Genomic DNA, 13,621 nt, shown 5'->3' with positions numbered 1-13,621 from the left:
GATTGCCACTATTTCTTTTTCTTCATATTTCTCATCATATATTCTTCTGACAAACAGAGTCACATGAGCACCTCCGGGCGGTTCTTCTGAGGCTTAGGGAAAACTCACTATTTGCTAAACCGGAGAAGTGTTCATGTTTTTCTCAAGAATTGTTCTTCCTTGGGGTCACTTTATCTGCTGAGGGGTTTTGCATGGACCCTAGGAAGCTATAGGCTATTGTGGATTGGGTACAACCCAGAGATCTCAAAGGTCTTCAGTGTTTTCTGGGTTTTGCTAATTATTATAGAAAATTGATTAAGGTGTTTCTCAGGTGGTCAAACCCCTCACTGATTTAACTCGCAAGGGGGCTGATCTCAAGAACTGGTCATCTCCAGCTGTGGCAGCATTTTCTTCCTTGAAGAACTATTTCATGACTGCTCCTGTATTGGTTCAACCTGATTTGTCTAAATCATTTATCATAGACATAGACACCTCAGAGGTGGGAGTGGGGCTGTGTTGTCTCAGGGGCCCACCGCGTTGACTAACTTAAGACCATGAGCCTTCTTTTCAAGAAAATTTTCCTCTGCTTAGAGGAATTATGATGTGGGTAACTGGGAGCTATTGGCCATTAAATTGGCGCTTGAAGAATGGAGGCATTTTTTGGAGGAGGCTGTCCATTGTATCACTGTCATTACTGATCACAAGAACCTGTCTTACATCGAGTCCGCCAAACATTTAACTCCAGGACATGCAAGGTGGTCACTTTTTTCCCAATTTCAGTTTTCTATTACTTTCAGACCGGGGTCCCAGAACGTGTAGGCTGATGCTTTGTCTCATAGCCAAGATCCAATATCACTTCCTGAATCTCCTTCCTCTATTCTTCAGCGTGGAGTGGTGGTGGCTGCGGTGTCCTCGGGATTGGAACAAGAGATTCGTGAGGCCCAATCTCTTGCTCCTACATCCATACCTGATAATAAGTTCTTTGTGCCTGTTCAGTATCGATTAAGGGTGCTTCGGGAGTTCCATGACTCGATTCTGAGTGGGCATCCTGAAATCTCGGCCACGCGTAAAGCCATCACTAGGCTGTTTTGGTGGCCCTCGTTGGCTTGTGACGTCACTGGGTTTGTGTCCTCCTATGAAACTTGTGCCCGCACAAAAACCTCCCGTAACTGGCCTGCCGGAGAATTGGTGCCAGTGCCAATTCCAGATAGACCATGGACTCATCTGTCCATGGATTTTAGCACCGATCTCTCCCCAAAATGGCAAAACCATGATCTGGGTAGTTGTTGATAGGTTCAGTAAACAGGCACACTTTGTACCGTTGGCGGACTCCCTAATGCTCAGACTCTATCAAAACTATTCATTGAGCATGTGGTCCGATTACATGGTGTGCCTGTCAGTGTGGTGTCTGATAGAGGGGTGGCAAATTTGTGGCAAAATTCTGGAGGGCTTTTTGTAAAAGGCTGGGTATCAGTCTGACCTTTTCATCGGCCTACCATCCTGAGACCAACGGTCAGACTGAAAGGACCAATCAGTCTTTGGAGCAGATATTACGGTGTCTTGCCATGTCTAGACAGGATGATTGGTGCTCTGCTATACCCATGGCGGAATTTGCTCACTTTGGTGAGTTTTTCCGTCTGGATTCAGGGTGTTCAGGGGCTGATTCGGCCTTTCTGCGGTCAGGGGAGGTTTGGAGGGAGGTTCAGAGAAACACTGGGGAGGCTCAGAGCAAATATAAATTTTTTGCAGATAAATGACATTCTGTGGGGCCGGCTTACCAGGTGGGGGATAAGGTATGGTTATCCACCAAGAATATAAGATTGAGGATTCCCTCTGCTAAGTTGGGTCCCAACTTTATTGGCCCTTAAGAAATTTTAGAGGTGGTTAATCCTGTGACCTTTCGCCTGCTCTTGCCTCCGTCGTTGCGGATCCCCAGTGTGTTCCATAAGGCAATTTTGAAGCCATCAGTGCCTTCCTCAGGTGTGTCTCCCTCACACCCACTGCCTGCTGTGTTGGATGGTCAGACCGAGTATGAGGTGGAACGGTTGGTGGATTCTCGTCTGCTCCGCCGTTCACTTCGTTACTTGGTCCATTGGAAAGGTTACAGTCCTGAGGACCGGTCGTGGGTGCCGGGGCGTTTGGTCTGGGCCTTTCACACTCATTGTCCAGGGAAGCATGGGGGTCCTGTGGCCCCCCCATTGAGAGGGGGGTACTGTCATGATCCAGTTCGGGGTTTGTTTTCTGCTATCATCCCTCTTGACTGTTCATGCAGGAGTTTCATCCCCTCGGCCTCGTTTTGAAGCTGGCTGGGCTTTTTAAGTCCTCTGCAGTCTGCTGGCCAGCATCAGTGATAGTTCATGCTTCCAGGCTAGAACAGCTGACCCGTATACCCTGGTGATCCTTTTGCCTATGACATCCCGTATTTGTATTACACCGATTCCCTATCCCTGATTTAGTGTTCGTCTGGTTGTTTCCCTGCAGTGTATGACTCGGCCTGATCTCTGAACCCTGCCTCTTGCTTTCCGTCTCTGATACTACGTTCCCCAACCGGCTTTGACTCTCTGGCTTGTACCCTGACTTCGTCTTATGTCTCACTTTTTGGATACCGTGCTCCAGTTTTGCTCTGACTTCTGGCTTTTCCCTGACTGCGTGCATTGCTGTCACTTCTGGTACTTCTGCTCCTGACAGGTTCTGACTCAGCTTGTGTGAGCATTCTTTGGTTACCAGTGTTGCTGCTCTGTGAGTGTGCGGTCTCTCTTCCCTCGCCCGCTCTCCCTGATGGAGGTTGCGCTACACTGCACTGCAGCTGCATCACAGTAACTACCTGCCTGTTAATGATTAGGTACATTTTTTGTTTTTGAGAAAGTCTCAGATATCACTTTTAACAATGGATATAGAAAAAATAATAATTCTGCCTTCTTTGGACTCAGCTAGGGACACAAGTGTTGGATCCTAAAAAAAGCCTGCCTATATTTTAAAGATTCAGTCTGTTACCAGATTTTACAATATAAACTGCATATGTTATTAAATAGGGGTCTTAAACTTTATGAGGCTGATGAACTTGCTTCGAAAAGAAGTTGTACACTACTTGGACATCTTCTCATTCCCCATGTTTGGCCCCCATGAAATAATAAACCTTATACTCGCCTCCCGTGCTGGCGCCATTCCCACAGTCTCTGCACTCGCTTTCCCGAGGCTCACGATCTGCTGTTGTGACACGTAACACCACCTCACTGTCTCCGCCTTCTGTCTAATTGAGCATGAAGAGGAAGTCCGAGATCAGCTGCAGCCCGGACTTCCTCTTCATGTTGGATTTGTCCAAAGACGGGGACAGTGACGCCAGCGCTGATTGGCCGCGGGGCGTCACATGTCATACAGCCACACAGGAGCCCCGGGAACTTGAGTGCTGACACCGAAGGAACGGCATCGGCACGGGAGGTGAGTATAAGCTTTATTATTTTATGGGAGCCAAACATTGTGACCAAGAAGGGGTTTTCCTAGCAGTGGACAACCCCTTAAGAATTAACTTCACAAAGTATTTTACAGCCGTTCTAGATTGTCAAAGTAGGTACACCAGCCTCATCGGGACTAAGATCTATTTATTAATGTATGGAGTTTGTATTGTGTAATTTGCTAAAAGATCCGCTATAATATTCACCCATCAGCCATTAAATTAAAATCACATGGCGATTGTTTGCTGGATGGCTACACAGCCCCAAACTCCGCTAACCATAATGTACTTTGTCCCCGGACACCATTCCATCATGGCTATCAAAAGCTTTTTCTGCAATTAGTAGCTGTTCTTTGAGGTCAGGCCAGATGGCTAACCTTCAATTCCCACAAGCTTCAGTGAGCCTTGGACCCCTGAGACCCTGCTGTTAGTTCTCTTGTACAGCTATTTGGACCAGTTTTTGGGAGGTACTACATACCAGAAACACCTCACAAGATTTGCCGTAAACATTTCACACCCCACAAGATGTGCCTTAGTCCGGCATGCTCCCCATAAGATGTGCCATAGCACGGCACGCTCCCCACAAGATGTGCCATAGCCCGGCACGCTCCCCACAAGATGTGCCATAGCCCGGCACGCTCCCCACAAGATGTGCCATAGCCCGGCACGCTCCCCACAAGATGTGTCATAGCCCGGCACGCTCCCCACAAGATGTGCCGTATCCCGGCACGCTCCCCACATGATGTACCGTATCCCGACACGCACCCCACAAGATGTGCCGTATCCCAGGAACGCCCCCACAAGATGTGCCGTATACTGGGAACACCCCACAAGATGTGCCATATACTGGGAACACCCCACAAGATGTGCCGTATACTGGGAACACCCCACAAGATGTGCCGTATACTGGGAACACCCCACAAGATGTGCCGTATACTGGGAACACCCCACAAGATGTGCCATATCCCAACACGCACCCCACAAGATGTGCCGTATCCCAACACTCAACCCACAAGATGTGCCGTATCCCAACACGCACCCGACAAGATGTGCCGTATCCCAACATTCACCCCTCAAGATGTGCTGTATCCTAGGAACACCCCACAAGAGGTGCCATATCCCAGGAACAGTAGAATTATCAAAATTCACCGCACTCTCTTGTGAATTAGTTATGCAAAGGATTATCAGTTTATTGGGAGCGTAACAGAATATTACAGCATATGCGATTAACAACGTTTCGGCTCAACCAGAGCCTTTGTCACGTATTCGCTTGTTCCAGTTAGAGGATAGTGTGCAGAGAGGGAAAAGTCCCAGCGGTGAGGTGTATACGCTCTTCAGTAATGTACTGAGTATGCTTGTGAAGGTTTCCTTCAGATGATATAGACCTGTAGTAGCTGGGCATAGAGCGGCGCTCCCGCGCTGTGCTCATGTGCAGCGTGTGCCTGGTATATCCCAGGAACAACCCACAGGAGGTGCCATATCCCAGGAACACCTCACAAGATGTACCGTATCTCAGGAACACCCCCACAAGATGTGCCGTATCCCAACACGCACCCCACAAGATGTACAGTATCACGGGAACACGCCAAAAGAGCTGCCATTTTGTTGGTGCTTTAACATTGTCATTCATCATCACAACTTGGTTGTTTCGGTCATTACACTTAACTATTTTTCATGCGTTCCACTCATGGACCCCAAGAACTGACTGCTCACTTACTGCCTGATACATACCATTGCTTTACAATTGCCATTGTTCACTTCTTCTGTCCATCTTTCAATGTTTTGGACGATTTCATAGATTTCGTGTGTTCACATTTTTTTTTATTATCTTAGTAACGAGGTGTAGATTTATTGCCTTTTATACCATTAGTTTCCAGAATTCCCCTGGCATAGTGACAGATGACCTCCATGCTCACCAATACTCTGTTGATCCCGGTGTTAGATTTGATATAGGAACCTGCCGATCACTTGTCATCCCCATGAATCATGCTCACATCATAGGATTAAGGAAAGCTGGAAGCAAAGAGGACTGTAATTTAATGAATATAATAGCTAACAACAAGTATGGCTCGCTTGGAGTGCTGCTTTTTTACATTTCCTTCCAAGGATAAATCCATAAGGTAATCCGCAAAATTTGCACCAAATTAAGTGCAAGTTGTTGCAGAAATGCTCTGAATTTACTACAAGTCTCATCCCTTGCATTTCAAAGGATAAAATTTGCAGCATCCTTCAAATTTCAAGGCAGATTTTATAACCTCTCTACAGTCCCCTGTGCGCACATACCTTAATTACCATACTCCTGCCGCTTTAAGGAGCGGCACAGTTAATAGTGAAATATTGGGAATTTCGTTGTAATAAAATGGCCTAAATCTACATTTTCAAAGATTTTTACAGCATTTATTAAATGATTTTAATCGGTAAACATTTGTTTTTGATATTGCAGGAGCTAGGAAGATCACTTGAAGACACATGGATATACAGTTGCCTGTGCAGTACCATTTTTAGAAACCAAGTTCAGCCATATATCCTCGACTGTCACACGTCCTATTGTACAGATCAGTATGTTGCATTTTACCCTTGTGGGATTTTTTTATATTGCTTTTCTAATTGAAAAAAATAAAATAAATCAAGCAACGTAACAGTGTTGGCCTTTTCTTACACATGCATGTCCCTTCATTCAACTTTCGTGGACAACTGCCTTCACACGGCAAAGGCTTGATATGATGGGGTGTGTTTTACCAAGCTGCGACCACGTGGCGTGTCGTTGTATGAAGAGGCGCTGTATTATTTCTATGGAACGCTATTCTAGAAGTTGTATCATCAAACATTTTGTGGAAATTTTTTTTAAGGGCTTTAAAGTAATACTTTTTGTTTCTAGCTTCGAAAACAGAACCCTTATCACTTTTCACTTTCTTGTGTTCCCCTTCGCAGTGCTAGAACAGGCCCATGACAATAAAAATCAATCCCCTTCCCCTTCTGGCAGCTTATATTACAGTCCCTTACTTCCCTGTAGGAGTCTTCTTAGTTAAATCGCTGCCCTGCTGCAGACGCTGATCTCCTTCCCTTCTCCTTTGTTCTGTTGCCTGCTGTGCTGTGAACAGAGGATCATTGTACAGAGATTGGGCTGTGGGTAGAGGGACTGAGCATGTGTGACCACTAGCGTTCAGCTCGTTAGGTGGTCGTGCACATTGCCTTTATTTTGATCACAGCTGGAGCCATATTATGTCATTAAATGTAACTAGAGATGGAAGAATTGATTCCAAAGACTCTGGTCAGTCGGCCAGATCAATAATTTATGACCATTGGATAAAAGCCTCAAGAATCTCCTTACCTCCTGGCATTCAAGAATCTCCTTACCTCCCGGCATTACAGACTTTTCATTCGATAAATCTTGCTGGCGCAACACCATCATTGCCGATTGGACCTCTAGCAATCAATAAACTTTTCCGTATCGGAATGGTTTCAATTCTGGGAATAACCCTTTTATACAATTTACAAAATGCCCTGTAATCCTCTTAAAAACACAAAATAATGCGGAATTGCTGTTTTTATTCTCCTGCCAATAAAAGAAAATGATGATCTCCAATAATGGTTTTAGAAAAAAAAAGTATGTAACGCGTCCAAATAAAAAAACAAACCAGCAAATCTATCTCCAGTAAATTAAAAGTTATGCTTCTTTCAATGTGAAATTCAGAAAATGTTTTTTTTTCTTATGAAATGAGCTGTTATTGTGTGAAAGTAGTAAACCATAAAGAATAAAAAGCTAAACGTCTTTGCTTTCGCCATTGTCGCCCTATAGAGTATAAGTAGTTAGTTTTTTGCTGCTTGGGGAAATGACACAAAGTATAAAAGCAATGGCAGAATTGCTGTTTTTTTTTTTTGTTTGTTTTGTTTCAATTGTTTTGTTTAGTTTTCCGCCAATTTTTTTTAAGTTATTAACTTTTATTAGCACCAAAATAGCTCTCCTGAATTACTGAATAATACAAATCATTGCACGAATCATAACTCTTTATACAACTACGTCCAGGTAAAACGAAAAAACTTTTGGCTCTCAGAATCCCGAAATGTAAAAAACAAACTGTGGTTAGGCAAAAACCAGGAGACTCCCAGATGAAAGAATTTTGCCTCACCTGCTTAATAGAAATGTTTATAACCACCGTCTTGTCTTTTTTGGGCCATTTTACAGTGGGAGGGGGCTTTTTTGCCAACTTTTTATTTTTTGGTCGTTCACACTATGTCTGATTCATAATGTGTCTTTTTCGTCCTTGTTTCCCTACTGTAATAGAAAATGAGAAGCAAAAAAGTGAATCCTATGACCTAACCTAAAAAAAATCATAATAATAAAGAGAACACTTATTAAAGGCAATCTGCACTTTATTTTATTTTTTAAACCGGTCAAAAATTATTACATTTTGTTTTTAGCTGGGTCTAAACAGTTTTAAAATGATCACTAGGGGGAAGTAATTTGATTAAAATGTATATAGAGCAAGCAGCACAATGTTTAACTTCTTTACAGTGTAATATGTCAGTTACCCATATTGGAAGCAGGCTCAGAAGCTGAGCCTGCCCCATACTCAGCATACAAGGCTAACTGTGTCAATTCCAGCAACTATTTTAGCGCACACTTGCTTCACTTCTGCTTTAAAGGAAACCTGTCACCAGGTTAGACTGATATGAGATATGGCCATCACCTTTCAGGCCTGATATACAGCTGTCTATAGTGCTCTATATCTGCCAACAATCTGACCTGTAAGAGAAGAAACACAGCTTTTATTATACTCACCCGTGGGGCGGACCAGTCTGAGGCGTGTTCCTCGACCTTGGTCCGGCGCCTCCCTTCTTGCAATTCAGTCCTCCTTGCTTCATGTAGATGACATGTCCCTTCATCATCCACACAGTGTTTCCTGACATCCCTCTCCTGTCACTTGTGCAGGTGTCCGGTAAGGTCAAAGATCCCCGGCGCATGTGCACTGCAGGCGCCTGAGGTTCCCCACCCCTGGTGTAAATCTTACAAAGGTTTCCAAGACAGCAGCAGGCTCTGACGCCCATATCCATGTAGTGAGCATTTTGACTGCACAGGTATTTTCCCAAAAAAATATTGCTCAATGGATTTTGCAGAGTGATAATTCCAATTTTTCATAGATATGCAATCACTACTAATATGTTGTGACCCGTGAGTGTCACAAATATGCTATTTAGATTTAATTAATAAACTAATAACATTTGTATTTTTACAGCATTTTTGCTTTGCAGTATTTTTCCACACCTGCCAAAAACTTTTGAACAATACCGTTTATATATTTTCTTTTTTCTCTCTTCTTTCGTTCTCTCTTCTTTCCTTTTTTCTCCCTCCCTATCTTTCTCTCTCCTCTCCTTTTTCCCTCTTCTCTTTCCTTCTCTTTCCTTCTCTCCTCTTTTATCTTTTTTCCCCTCTCTCCTTTTCTCTTGTTCAATTCTCTCCCCTCTCCTCTCCTTTTTTCTCCCCTCTCCTTTTTTCTCCCCTCTCTCCTATTCTCTCCCTCACTGTCCCCCTTGCTCTCTCCCTCTCTCTGTCCCTCCCTCTCTCCCCCTCACACTCTCCCCCTCCCTCCCTCACACTGTCCCTCTCTCCCTCATACTCTCCCCCTCTCCCCCACACTGTCCCTCACTCTCCCCCTCTCTCCCTCACACTCTCCCCATCTCTCTCCCTCACACTCTCCCCCTCACTGTCCCCCTCTCGCTCTCTCCCTCTCTCTGTCCCTCCCTCTCCATCCCTCTCTCTGTCCCTCCCCCTCTCTCTTACTCTCTCCCTCACACTCTCTCCCTCACACTGTCCCTCACGCATTTGGAAGGCAGGGATAAAATAAAGCCACGTCCTAATGACCAGACTTGATGTGTGAAGGACAAGGATAATTAAGGAGAAGAACATGGTTAACTCTAGGGTTGTGGGTGTGGAGTCAGTGGCCATTTTGGTGAGTCGTAGTTGGTGTCAGTATAAAATGGACAGACTCCTAAAAGATATAATAAATTGGGTACAGTAGTTCAGTGCAGGATGTGATGTAAATTTTTTCATAATTTTTGAAAGTTATGAAATGTCCTTTCAGTTCTTGATCTACGGATCTTGGCTCTTAGTTGAGATAGATCTGTGCTGCACTTTATGTACAGGGGCATCTCACAAAATTAAGATATCATCAAAAAGTTAATTTATTTCAATTCTTCAACTCATATTAGATAGTCATTACACACAGATCTATTTCACGTGTTTATTTCTGTTAATGTTGTTATGGCTTACAGCCAATGAAAACCCAAAAGTCATTATCTCCGTAAATTAGAATACTTTATAACACCAGCTTGAAAAATGATTTTAAAATCCGAAATGTTGGCCTGCGGAAATGTATGTTCAGTAAATGCACTCAGTACTTGGTCGGGGCTCCTTTTGCATCAATTACTGCATCAATGCGGCGTGACATGGAAGCGATCAGCCTGTGGCACTGCTGAGGGGTTATGGAAGCCCAGGTTGCTTTGATAGCAGCCTTCAGCTCGTCTGCATTGTTGGGTCTGGTGTCTCTCATCTTCCTCTTGACCCTGTGGATTCTCTATGGGGTTAAGGTCAGGCAAGTTTGCTGCCTATCAAGCGCAGTGATACTGTTGTATATAAACCAGGTATTGGTACTTTTGGCAGTGTGAACAGGTGCCAAGTCCTGGAGAATGACATTTCCATCTCCAAAAAGCTTATCGGCAGAGAGAAGCATGAAGTGCTCTAAAATTTCCTGGTAGACGACTTTGGTCTTCATAACACAAAGTGGACCTACACCAGCAGATGACATGGCTCCCCAAACCATCACTGATTGTGGATACTTCACACTAGACCTTGAAAATCAAGGTCCCAGAGTCTGAAAGAAGAGTGGTGAGACTACAATCCAAGCTACAAAGTTATTTTGTTATACTCCCATGTTACAGCAATGTCTCTGCTCCTTTCCTAATAAGCAGGCAGAAATTTGATTCTGTTGACTGCTTGCAGAACAGAACAGAAGATCACTAGGCAGACACCTGACTGTGAGGCAGTGACTGAGCATGTGCAACCACCAGCAGTCAGCTCATCAGGTGGATTGTTATAATACGTTGTGTTACACTATGCAATGTTGTATTTTCTCGGGATCATTTACAACAGCAGATAAATCTCATCTAAGGCTGTTTCCTTTGTTACTTATCCGTGACCTGAGATCAGGCATCTATTAAAGAGGCAGATCACATTGTAAAGTCTCCTAATAACACTAAAAAGTTTTTAAAAAATATAAAAATGTTAATTAAAAGAAAAAAAAATGCATGTCTGCATATAGCTAAAATTTGTGAAAAAAATATGGCCTATAAATGCTAAATTGCCTAAAAAAAAATCACAAAAAAATCTAAATTGCTGAGTGCTGGACCTCAGCCGATCAGACATTGATGACCTATTTTAAGAATAGGGCATCAATGTAAAAGTAATGGACAACCTCTTTAATATATTTATTTGCTTAAACCTTTCTGTGATTGAGATGCTGTAGGCTAGATACAGTACTGCTCAAAAGTATTTGCCCCTTCACAATTTCTTCTTTTTAATTGCTTTTAATATTAAAAGAATATCCACGCGAACACAAAATGTCATTTTTAAATGAGGATTTTATGTATTGAAGGAAACATTGTTCAGCAACATGTAAAAAAAATTGTTTGTCCCTTAGATAATGGATAACGCAGTGGATGCACATTTGGAGGCTCCATTTTAACTGGCATTACAGAACTCCATTCTTGGATTTGGGTAGTGTTCCAGTGGTTGGACCCCAAAGACTGGGTATCAGTGATAAATTCCTCAGTCGGGATGACTCCTTTATAGGATTCGGCATATTAGAAGTTGGGTATAAGGAAGTTTACAGTCCACCATTATAAAGATATTTTAAAAGGGTTTTTCAATCCTCAGTAGAGGCCATCAAATCAGTGGGATCCGGTACCTCCACCAATCAGCTTGAGACAAACTTCACAGCTCCGTTCACTGCGGCCTCAGCTCAACCATCACACAGTCAGTGGAGCTCTACCGTCCAGCCACCACCAAAGTTGCGAACCGCCAATTGATGGGGGTGCTGGGTACTTAGACCATCAAAGTTTGAGATTGACGACTAATCTTAAGGAAAGGTCAATGGTATCTAAGCCTGAAGAACCACCTTTAAGTAGATAATCAGCTCAATTGTAGAAAAGATTCTAAAAAAAAGAGTTCTGTGTTCACACCAGTTTTGAAGTTTCCATTGTTGATCTATTATATCCATTATGGAAGTCTTAAAAGTCAAGAAGCTGAGTTATCACTAGTTATTAAATAATGGAAGTGGTGGCCGTTTCCTCGGTGTCATTAGTTATTACTCGAACTGTGTAGTAATCTTCATTAGATCTTCAGAATTCTGGAAACACCAAGGTTCCATCTCCTCTAACAATGGCAAAATTGGTACTGTCGATGTCTCCTGCTAAGGGATCCATTATTGGATATGTCACAATACGTTTGCTCTCATCAACTTCTTTGGATTTGTACCAGAAAACTTGTCTGATGTCCCCTGGATTTACTTCATCAAGCTCTAATGAAAGTTCTACAAGAACTACGGCCGGTTTTAGCTGCTGTTTTATTGTTAACACCTGTTATGTAGAACTCCCCCAAAGACAAACAATACCTAAAAAAAATAAAGAGCAGGAATCTTAGTATATTATGTGGATGGTCACCAGATTGCTGAACAAATTGCTTTAATTTATTCTAACGTGTTATCAATATATTATTGAAATATGTGAGAAAATAATGCATTGTTGATCCATATTCATTCATCATTGAATACACCCATCAGAAATGGAAGACAGATGTGATTATGGAATATGAACAGCAGATACCCCCTACCCTCAAGTAGACAGAGCAGAGAATTATTGCACAAAGCAGCTCCGACTTTGGAGAGTCCATGGTTCACCATTGATAAAAATGGCTGGCATATTCTTCTAACTTCCGGTAGGAACTGGAAGGTCTTCACATTAGCATTTTGTGTTCATACTAAGGTATATATTGTGTGTGAGTTGACTTAAGAACACATCATTGTCCTCAGGTTATTCCTTACCTAGAAGTAGAAATCCTCTGAAAAATGGGGATGACATATCAGAGACTTTCGATACTTTGAACGTTTTGGAAATATTCACCCTTCTGGAAAAAAGAGTATATCCTTAAGTCTCCCGATACCTTGTAATTCTGTAAATAAGATGTAAATCTGAAAAATTAGTCTGTCACTTTGTAACCTGACCCCATAATTTTGTAAAAGCAAGCAAATTTGTAATCAATTAAGAAAAAAACAACAACTTTGTTGTCAAGAATGGAAGGATTTCTAACTCTGTAGTTTACAACTCATTCTAGGTTACCGGCAACGTCTGCAGTTTATGAGTGGTGGTTGGTCCCCTACTGATAATAAAGCGATAACCTATCTCAGGGATTTGCCAATTTCTTGTTTTTTGTTTTTTGTAGAAAACGCTTTAAAACTGACTTCAAAACTTTTACGATGATGACATGCGTATGCATCTACAGCCTTTACTCATGCTCAATGCTAACAAACCCATGTTCACTTTGTCATAGTACAATGCGTAAGAAGAAATTAGACTCACCGAGATGACAAGGTTTACGTGGAGATGAAAGATTCTGCAATATCTGTGAAGATTCTTCGATCAGGAAAATATATACCCAGAAAAGATCTGCACTGGAGGCTGATCCTGACAAACGGCATAATCCATCATGACTGTCATCCACGTTACTCAATACTAATATTCTGTAATTATGTCAGGCGAGTCTTATCATTAATTCTTATAAAAAAATATTTTATTCAAATCCTTGAAGGGCTTGTCCAGAATATTTGTATAATTTGGCAGGCAGAGCAACATGTGGAATCCTGACCGAGTGTAATGTAGTCACTGGTAAGGTCCCAAATTTTCTTACACTCCGCTCAAGTGTTTGCCAGAAGTGTGATTTGTTGACTTTCTCATCTGCTTCTCTCAATGGTCCCTATTTAACCCTTTTGGGACTGGATGTCTATTTTTTCCTTCAAGATTGGACATTTTTGTTACCCATTTTTTTTCAACACAGCAACTGTTATTCTCATGTCAACAAAGTACAGTAAGAAAAAAAAATGTTGTGACTGTAGTTTTCTTAGCACTGTTTTGGCGTAC

At 42.5% G+C, this 13,621-nt stretch overlaps 1 protein-coding gene and 1 long non-coding RNA gene across 10 annotated transcripts in view; one reads left to right on the top strand and one right to left on the bottom strand.

Moving 5' to 3' along the window:
• The window catches only part of LOC143770334 (cell adhesion molecule CEACAM19-like), a 35,016-nt gene extending 28,947 nt beyond the window's left edge, over window positions 1–6,069 (top strand). For all 9 annotated transcript variants that reach the window (XR_013214604.1, XR_013214601.1, XR_013214602.1 and 6 more), the window contains one exon: window positions 5,874–6,069. The gene's annotated coding sequence lies outside the window, so the exon portion shown is untranslated. The remainder of the gene's footprint in view (window positions 1–5,873) is intronic.
• Window positions 6,070–11,006: 4,937 nt separating this feature from the next.
• LOC143768642 (uncharacterized) lies at window positions 11,007–13,416 on the bottom strand. The gene is made up of 3 exons (XR_013213981.1): window positions 13,064–13,416; window positions 12,529–12,656; window positions 11,007–12,099 (listed from the first exon to the last, which is right to left on the bottom strand). It is a non-coding gene; the product is annotated as an uncharacterized LOC143768642 (long non-coding RNA).
• Between the last annotated feature and the right edge of the window lie 205 nt (window positions 13,417–13,621).

The sequence above is a fragment of the Ranitomeya variabilis genome, chromosome 4 (genome assembly GCF_051348905.1).
Source record: "Ranitomeya variabilis isolate aRanVar5 chromosome 4, aRanVar5.hap1, whole genome shotgun sequence".
Classification (NCBI taxonomy): domain Eukaryota; kingdom Metazoa; phylum Chordata; class Amphibia; order Anura; family Dendrobatidae; genus Ranitomeya; species Ranitomeya variabilis.
This window is presented reverse-complemented; position numbering and strand designations above follow the sequence as displayed.